Here is a 9457-nt window from a genome sequence, read left to right on the forward strand (position 1 = left end):
TCTTTTTAATTGTTTCGAGAACTATCAGTGTACCGTACTGTTGCATATGAAATAAACTTTTACACGATGAACTTCGAAGTTTTAAAATGTGCACAGTTTTATTAAAAATACTTTTCCGAAAAAGCGGGTGCATGGGAAAAGACACCACGACTGGAGCGACAATTGCTCAAGAAAACGTCTTTTCCACTTTCTACATTTACCTTCGTGTTCCATCAAATCCCACATCAAGTCATAGTGAACTCCGAGCTCAGTCCCGCATGTAAAATTGCGACCGATAATGGATTTCATAAAAAAGTACTAGAATTTCGCTTTTCCAGGCCCGTCAGTACAAGTTGGTAGTTATTATATGAGACTGATTTCAAACCATGTTCAGAATTGATGAAATAATATAGATATGATTTCCAAAAACCGTTTTTTTTCCATTGATTCATCACCTTTTCGCGTAGACCTCGCTGTGTGTATCCACATTATCGTTCGGAAAGATACCGGTATATCTCCTATATACGTAAGCTGACATGGAGAACATCGTCAGAACTACAATATTTCTGCAATGTCTCGAAACACATTGCACCACCTTGGTGAATGATACACGTCCTTGTATGTTCGTCAGAAACTAATTTCAGTAGGCCTAGGTTAGGATACGACATCGGTCAAATGAGGATTAAATATTGTACTGCAGTTCTTTCTTTCAATTTATTTTTCTTTGTATATGAACTGTATTATTCTCAATTTCCTCCATACTATTTTTGAGCATAGCCGGCGTGTACATAGCAACATTGTTGGTGTTGAAATGAATCCAAATCTGGCTATTGCAACAGTAAGAATGTTGTATGTACAATAAGAAAGAGAATACAAGGTGCACGATTGGCTGTATTCGCAGTGTACTATCAGTGTTAATATCAATGTTATAGGCCTACTAGCCACTTTGCACAGTTCAACCCGTCTAACATACACACGCACATACATATCTACGAAAGCAAGATCATAGAAGAGATTTCGTTTATTTGAAGTAGTTAAATAGGAATCACATGCAACAAAAATCGAATGAATTCTTCAAAACCGTCCTCAAAATACAAGCAATATAGGCCTACTTCGTATGACTCACACACGATTATTTCCCAAAGTTTTAATTAGGCCAAATAGCTGCTATTTTTTACCATCTTGAAAAACATCTCGCCAATATCCGGCTCAGTGCACTGGTTGGGCACGTCTGTGTGCGTAACACGGAATATTCATGAAGATAAAAAATGCGTAAGCTGCTTAGTGTACATGCAGAGAGGCTGGACTGCAGCCTGATGCTAGGGGGTCAATGTGTACAATGATGTACCTTTATCTGGCGAAACACGAAAAATATGGTTCAGTTAGCAATATTTTTGTCTAACGAGAGCAAAAAAAATAACATTTTCTTCAAGATTGAGTAAAAAATGATAGTTATAATCAAATTCTTTGCAAAGTCCATTTCGTGAATACTTGAGCACTTAAGGAGTCATACTCAGAAGACGCCATTGTTACGATTGGCGTGGCGTCGCGTCGCTTACATCTGTACATCGTACCATTCCTACCCCGTGATCGTGCCGTCAATAATCTTCAGTTGTCGATATTTTAGCTTCTACTGACATGTCCCGTCGGTGTTTAGGAATGTCTGCTAAAGAGTCTACCCTTGAATTCCTGGACAATCACGACGACTATGCGGTACGTTTGAATCTAGTGCCAGTGTGTCATCGACCGTGTCATGCAGTTACGACATGTCCGACAAGCAGCAAGCTTTATTCTCCGTTCAACCAGGACGAAACTCGCCAAAACGGAAGAGAGTACCTCTTTTCCGCACCAGCGATAGGTCGACACACACTTCAAGCCCTCGATCGTTGCTGAGTCCTGCATCAGCTGGACGGCTCTCGTGTACAATATTATGTACCAGGTATGTATAGCTGCTGTCTTATTTTAAACCAGCCCAATTGTGTCTAAGAATAAGATACGTCTACTCCTTCTTGTATGAACGTGTTCAGCAATGTCTGTATCTGGCCAAACGTTAGATACTTTGCCATGATCTGGCCATGGCAAAGTATCTAACATTTGTTTCTTTTAAATCATCGATATCCTGAAAATTTCAATGAACATCGAATTTCCAGGTCACTTTATGCTAATGTGACTTTTAGTGGTTTGCACCCCGGGATGACTGTTGATTCATGTAAGGGACCGGACAAAAATTAAGGGCGGGGGGGGTTCGGTTGGTGTTTTTAAAGGTCTGTGTTGGCACCTGATTGTCTCACCAGAAAATTTACACACCAGATTACAATTTCAATGGAAAACAACAGGCTATCAACCCTCCATAGTCCTCTTACATACTAGAACAAAGGCAATTCTAGGGATCAGCAAAAGTGCCTTTTTAAATCCATGGAAAATAATGCAAGAAAATGATTCTCCCTCCCAAATTTTTGTATGACCTGTGAGTCACAGTCTGTATAAATGATATCTTAATTATTGACATATAAGTTCTCATTTGACTTTGAACTTTAAAGAATACCTTTAACCAAATAGAAATAATCAGTAGAGTGAAAGTTGAATATCATATTTGTTGTCTGCACTTTAACCATTATTCTCATCATGTACATGAATATCAATTGCAAACATTAATAAGAGCACAGGTCTAGCTTGTGTTGTATTTAAGCAATAAAGCACACCCAGCGATGGTAAACCACGACATTTTGATCAGTTCACGGCATATATGCATGAGCGATAGCGAGTGCATATATGAAGTGAAATGGTCAAAACCAAGTCGTATACCGTCGCTGGGTGTGATTTGTTGCTATTATATCATAATAGTATATTTAAATTCAGGCGTGGAACATCATAAATGGATTTTCCCTCAAGCTGAGAGCACGCGCTACAGATATATAGCGAGTTGTGTATTGAAAAATCATGGTTTCAACAGACTACAATGTATAGTGAATAAAAATTTTTGATGGAATCCAAAAATCAAATTTCTTGTACACAGATATATATTACCTCAAAATTTAAAGGGTACAAAAATCACATAAATTATCAAACCTGGTACATTGTATAGGGGAAAACTGTCAATATTTTGCCTAACAGATTCCAATGTATCATGATTTGATATTTTTTGGTGAAGCACTGTATTGGCCACATCTTGTTTTCAAATAGTTGCAATAGTTGCGCAAAATGATAACCCTGCCCCAAAGGTATGCATGACAATTCAAAAATGCTTTTTTTAAAAATAGCGACCCACCAAAAAAGCCTTACCCCCAGTAATTTCTGTTCAGTCCCATGAAAAATAATTCTAGGAACACATGATTGATACGCTCTATTGTTTGTTTAACCTCTACTCAAAATGGCTGTGCATGAAGGTTAACAATAAGATTATGATGTGTTGCTATCCTTTCTTTGAAATTGCAATAAGTGGAATATGTTTGTAGATTATTGAATTCAATCCCACAAGTCTCCTAATTCTTGTCACTCAAATTTATGTATGTACTATGGCTCAATGACAGAAAAGAGCCCCTTGATATTTTTTATCTTTTTACTATAGAGGCATTATATCCGTTTTGTCAATTTATTTCCTCTGTCACAATAATAGTATTAATTTAGAAGGTTATAAATAGTGCAAAGTAACATGACATAGCATGTGTTAATGCCCCACTAGCTGTAACTTGTGAAATTTGTTGACCTCAGAATATAATCCCATTTTGTCGTGATTTCTCTGAATTCTATCCTCTAAAGGAGATATTGGCTTTTACTGCATTAGGAAACATTCCTTTGAGAAACATTTATACAGTAAACTCAAATTTTAACAGCCATTTTGATTATCGCCCCTTTTCAAAAATTGGTAATATTAACAAGGAGAGAGAACATACAATGTCACAGTTGAAAACATTCACCTCTAGGGTGAACATTCAATCTAGGATGTCAAAACAAGGGGACAATCATGAATGTGGGCCCGTACTCCTGTCCCAAGGGGGTCATTTAAGAAAATCAGGGGCGGCCATTGTCAATATACATGTAAAACCCTTGAATTTTGTGTGGAAAATACTATAGTCTATCAATATGTGACCTAAATAAAGTAATCGATATATCGAATTTTATTAAAACCCTTTTCCTGCCAGACAGTATCCCTTCCCCATCAGCCAAGTCAGTAAAAACCAGTATTGAGCCAAAACATGACATATTTTCACCCACTTGGCTTGGTCTGTTATACATCTTTAGTCCAAAAGAATCAAGTTTACAGTTTTCAACAGCTTTCAAATGTACAGTATTATGATAAAATATGAAATATGTTGTGTTTCATTAATTTTAACCATCTTGACCTGGTGATGAAATATGGACTTGGCAGGAAAAGGGTTAAACATACCAGTAACTTGTATGTATTAGGAAATTTATGATCATTTGTTCTGACCAAAGGGTTTGCTCTTGAAAATCAGAAAATGATGCTGTTCAAAACGAGCATAACTGACCTGCATGGATGCTTTCCTTGCAGTGTTCAACGTTTGTATGGACTGTGACATTGTAGACTTCAATTTGAGGGCATACCCATCATTTACATTCGTGGCAATGCCACATGCATACAGCTCCAATGCACTGTTGACTCTACATCAGTCCTTTCTACCCAACTTCCTTTGCACCACCTTATATCCACCAGAAATTTAATCAGCAGTGAGTTGTTGAAGTTATCCATGAAAATAAATATCAAAATCAGGCAATATGGAGACCTTTTCAGCCTCCCACAAAGCATGATCGGGAGAAATGCCCAGATGATGACGTAAAGTTTTCGGGTTTTGGTGCATTGACTAGAAGGTCTGATCTAGGGAGTCTCATAAACAGTTTAGATATTATGCCTGCCTGTAAGTTACAGATGTACCAATAATCGTGCATGAGATTTCGATAAGGCATTCTGCATGATTCGAAACCTGAATTGAAAACACCTCCTCTAAAAATTGTTGCTGGTAAAGATTGGCACGGCATGAGTTTTCAAAATTATAAGTACAGTGCATGTTTTTATGTATGCAAAGACCGTTTCCAAGAATTTTTCCCGACATTTTTCCCAATGACTGGTTGAGAGGTTGTTGGCTTTTAGATTTTGACCATTCTCAATTATTTTCCCAAGACTGCACAATTGACAGCAGAAAACGGCTACTCGGATTTGCGATCCCTTCCTACAAAATGTACCTCCATTGCAGTTTCTAATTACCGGTAACTCACGATTAGAGTTCAAAGGGGGTTGTGAGAACAGGAAAATTGTAGTGTGTAGTTTATGACTCTACGTTGAAAGGATAAATTTAAATTTCATTTAGTGCCCCTAGAACATGAAAGTGTGTTTGAAGTTTAATTTAGTGCCCCTGAGAACATGAAAGTGTGTATGCACAACTATTGTTTGTTAGATGAGGGACACTCCATTTAGAGTCGACAGATGAGCCGTTTCTGGTCGTCCGCTTTGTCTCTCCCTCCCCCACCCCTTGGGAATGGTTCTTTGAATTATCTCGTCATCCGCCCATTCTTTTTCCATATGTCACTAAAAAATTAGCACTTTGAATTATTTTTCGATAACTATTTTTTGTTATAAAAAGATTTATCCATATTTTAAAACCAGCGTTGCAATGGCTAAATATGCAGAGCAATTACGTCATGCAATTCTCTTCGGGCATTCAGGGTTTTATCCAGGGTTTTTGCTCGTATGTACGGTGATGGGATTTAATGTTAGGGCAAATATTTAATCACATTGCAATCTCTTTCTTGGCCAAAGTTGCATGTACAGTCCCAGTGGGTAGTTAATAAAAAGTGTATACATCACCAAAATCAGTACATTCCCACAAACTTATTTCGGTTTGAATGTAAAATAAAAAAAAACAATGCTAGAAGATACAGCTAGTGGGGGCTTTAAGTTAACATGAGATTAATTCTAATCTTACCTAAACATGATATGTCATTTTATTTTGCATCATTTAATTTTTAACTTTCTAAATTATTTCTATTTCTGCTGAAAATGAAGTGTGGTGTTATTTTCAACATGCACATTTTGGATATTTATATGACCATCGATGTAAAAAGAGTCAATTTTTCATCAATGGTCTGACAGTCTACCAGCTCTGAGATACTGCAGGAATGCATAGTGCAGTGTGAATCCAATTATGTTGAGCCTTTTTAGGCCATGAAAATGCTTGATATATTTCTGATTCAAATATGTGTCGATGGACTGTCAGATTAATATGGTTATTCATCGTCATTATTGTGGCTTGAAATGTGATTCATCATCTGTGTTTGAAATAATTTGATTTTTCTCGGTAGGATTTTACTTTTTTTTTTCTAGGAAGTTGCAGGTCCCCTGGAAGTACATATATTTATTAGGCGTTGAACAATAGGGAAAGTGTAGTGCCCAAAGGAATGACAGTCACACAAAAAGGCATGCCAACAACTGGGAACAATATGAGAGGTATGTACTACAAAGTCTGCACTGATAAGTTTTAGTCTAAAGTAGTAAACTTTAAAGGGCAAGTTAACCCAATTACCAGTGTTGGTGAATTATAGTACCGGTACATGAACATGGTTAAGCAGAACCATCACGACACAAGTACGACAATTTTACTTAGCTGAACTTTGATGTTTGGTTATATTTGACGGGCACCTAACAGCCATAAGCAACAAAATCTGCCTTTATAATCTTTTTTTGAAGATACAGATGTAATCGATAGTGATGTAGCTTAGCCCATGTCAAATTTTGAAATCACAGTGAAATATGTAAACCCTGGAAATTATTATAGAAAAGCATAGTGTTGAAACAACTTCAGGGGCTCTTACATGTACATGAGTATCAAACACAAATGTACATGACATACAATAATTGCATAGTCAAACCAAGGAAACGTTCTTTTTAATACTGTCTCCTGACACTGGCCAAAATACTATTGAATGAATCCATGAAGTGTGTTTTATGAACCTTGTCTGGGAAACAAAACTTTGAAACAATATCACAAGACAAATTGAGGTTGCAGAGTCTGTTGCAAAATGTGTAATGAAAGATGAAACAATCCTCTGTTCTGATAACATGTTCCAGATTACATGACATGCTCAAAAACCATAATTTTATCTTTGACTACAATTGAACGAAACTATTTTCGGAACGACATACAGTGTGCAAGAAAAAATTGTAGCATAATATATATGTTTTCATAATTGTACTGTCCCAAATACACAAACATGACCCCCAACAGATCACTAGCATGTGATTTCCAAACATTTAACAAATTCACTGCTCTCCCCTGTAATGAATCTAGCAAGCATGTTATTGTTATTCAATCACCACAATTCAAATGCCATAATCCAGCGGGGACTACATGTATGTCATCAGCAATGACTTCTAGATCAAGTACTGAGAGATTAACTCTTAATCCATACTATTACTGGCACCCATACGCAGTCACTTCAATCTTTGATTTGGGTGATTCCGCAGCGTGACATGCCCTCTTTTTAGTTCAATATATGTAAATGTTACAAGGCACTGTAGATCAAAGCTGCATGATACAAAAATATTTCTACCTCAATATTCCATCCTAATTTGACAGATTTAATATTCTAACGTATATGTTTTACTGTATTAGTTCTCGACCAACGTAAAAAAACTTGGTCCATTTGCTGAAGCATTAATTGATGATATGTTTTGCAAAATTAATAGTGGAAGCATGACCATGCATACACCATGTGTCTTGGAGATACATTGATGTTAGTCTCTCCTAACAAAAACAGGAATATTTAGTCAATGAAATAGTCAATGAATCAGTGAAAAAAACGTTTTTATCTTCATATTTGTATATTATGGCATAAACTTATCAGATTGATGTGCAACAGTACATAGATGACCAGTTTATTCATCAAGGGAGCATTCAGTTATTACAGCCAGCACAATTTGAACGGGGTGGGGTTCACCTTAAATTTGAAAAATGCAAAGGGGGTCATGTATTTTTCCAACACCATTGGGGTCACTTAATTTTCTTAAGTATTTGTCCTGTTAAAAAAGCAGTTTAAGTGTTCAAAAACTTTTCTTGGAGATAAAATGATTCGCTGCATTATTTCTCTCTCGGTAGTCATTTAACTGTAAATCTGAACAAAAGTATAATTATCTGTCACATAAACATCTTGCCTTGGCAACTCTGAGGCTTGTCTTATTGTAAATCGAGCTCACTGAGGGCAATGAACAATTTCTATTACTTACATATTAGAGATATAGCAAGTTTAGTCAGGGAAAATATTTAACAGTGACCTGTTGACCACTAGTACTATGAAAAGTGAAATAAGTTTAGTTGAAATTCCAATATCATGACTGTTGTCCACATCTGAACTTTCAAACACCCTATTTGAATCAAGTACATTTGTATCAATTGTCAAACACCTCAGAAAGCACAGAATGTGTTTGTTAAGCATTGTAAAAAAATTATTCACATAGACTCCAATGTATAGTGAAGCAACATTTCATTGAAATTCAGAAATCAAATTTCTTGCATACATATCAACTTTTAACCATTGTAGTCTAATGAAGTACTTTCAAATGAATTATCAAAGGTCTATAAATATACAGATTTAAACAAAAACAAACTAAATGGATAATAATTTACAATTCTGATGATTTATTCTGTGTATCGTTATTTACAGAAATTGAAGGACGTAAACGGGGCTATCCAAGGACTAGCATGAAGCTGAACACATTTGATAGTTGTGTGTGTTTCTTCTGAGGACAGCGAGCAGGACAGAAGTTGCAAGGGTGGTGCCTTTATTCAGAGACACTTGCCATGGGATAGAGAAAGATGTGAAACTGCGTACAGTATGGAAAAACACTTGCATCAAAGGAAATGCATATTGAGGCTACCTTGTATTGAGGGCGTGGCCTCAATCAGACCAGAGCGTGAGGATGAGGATGGTGGGCCATGAGCCGTTATACAGACAAATGACAATATCAACAGCGCTGACAACTCATTACAGGACAATGTTTAATGTATAAGCATATGTTTTTGCATTTTCTTGATTCTGCTAAAAGCTCAATGATGCATTTTTTGTTTTGAACAAAGACCACTCAACTTTTGAATTTTACCGTACTCGTCCGATTATAAGCCCCCCGGTTCGGCAACACTAAACAGCAGTAAAACTAGGGGAGGGGCTTATACTCGAGCAACCCCATGTTATCTGCCATGGACGCTTAATTTATGCTATTTATGCACGATTTTTTTCAACACCACTCGATCTTTCTATCGCTTTCAAAATCTGCTTACACATCCACAGAAATTGATTGTACAATCTCTGAATAGAGAAGTGACATTTTGGTGAAATTTCAGTGTCGAAAAAACCCCAAACTTGAAACAAAGACGTCATGTATGCTGCTGATCAACAGTAATGTGAACAGGCATGCATTGCCTACACGGAAAGGCAACTCAATATTCCAGTATGAAACTGTCTATAT

General features: G+C 36.6%; 1 long non-coding RNA gene across 1 annotated transcript; it reads left to right on the forward strand.

Moving 5' to 3' along the window:
- Positions 1–1488: 1488 nt before the first annotated feature.
- Positions 1489–9197, forward strand: LOC139127714 (uncharacterized). The gene is made up of 3 exons (XR_011551092.1): positions 1489–1918; positions 6320–6442; positions 8656–9197. It is a non-coding gene; the product is annotated as an uncharacterized lncRNA (long non-coding RNA).
- Positions 9198–9457: the final 260 nt, after the last annotated feature.

Source organism: Ptychodera flava, unplaced genomic scaffold, assembly GCF_041260155.1.
Source record: "Ptychodera flava strain L36383 unplaced genomic scaffold, AS_Pfla_20210202 Scaffold_35__1_contigs__length_1935909_pilon, whole genome shotgun sequence".
Lineage (NCBI taxonomy): Eukaryota > Metazoa > Hemichordata > Enteropneusta > Ptychoderidae > Ptychodera > Ptychodera flava.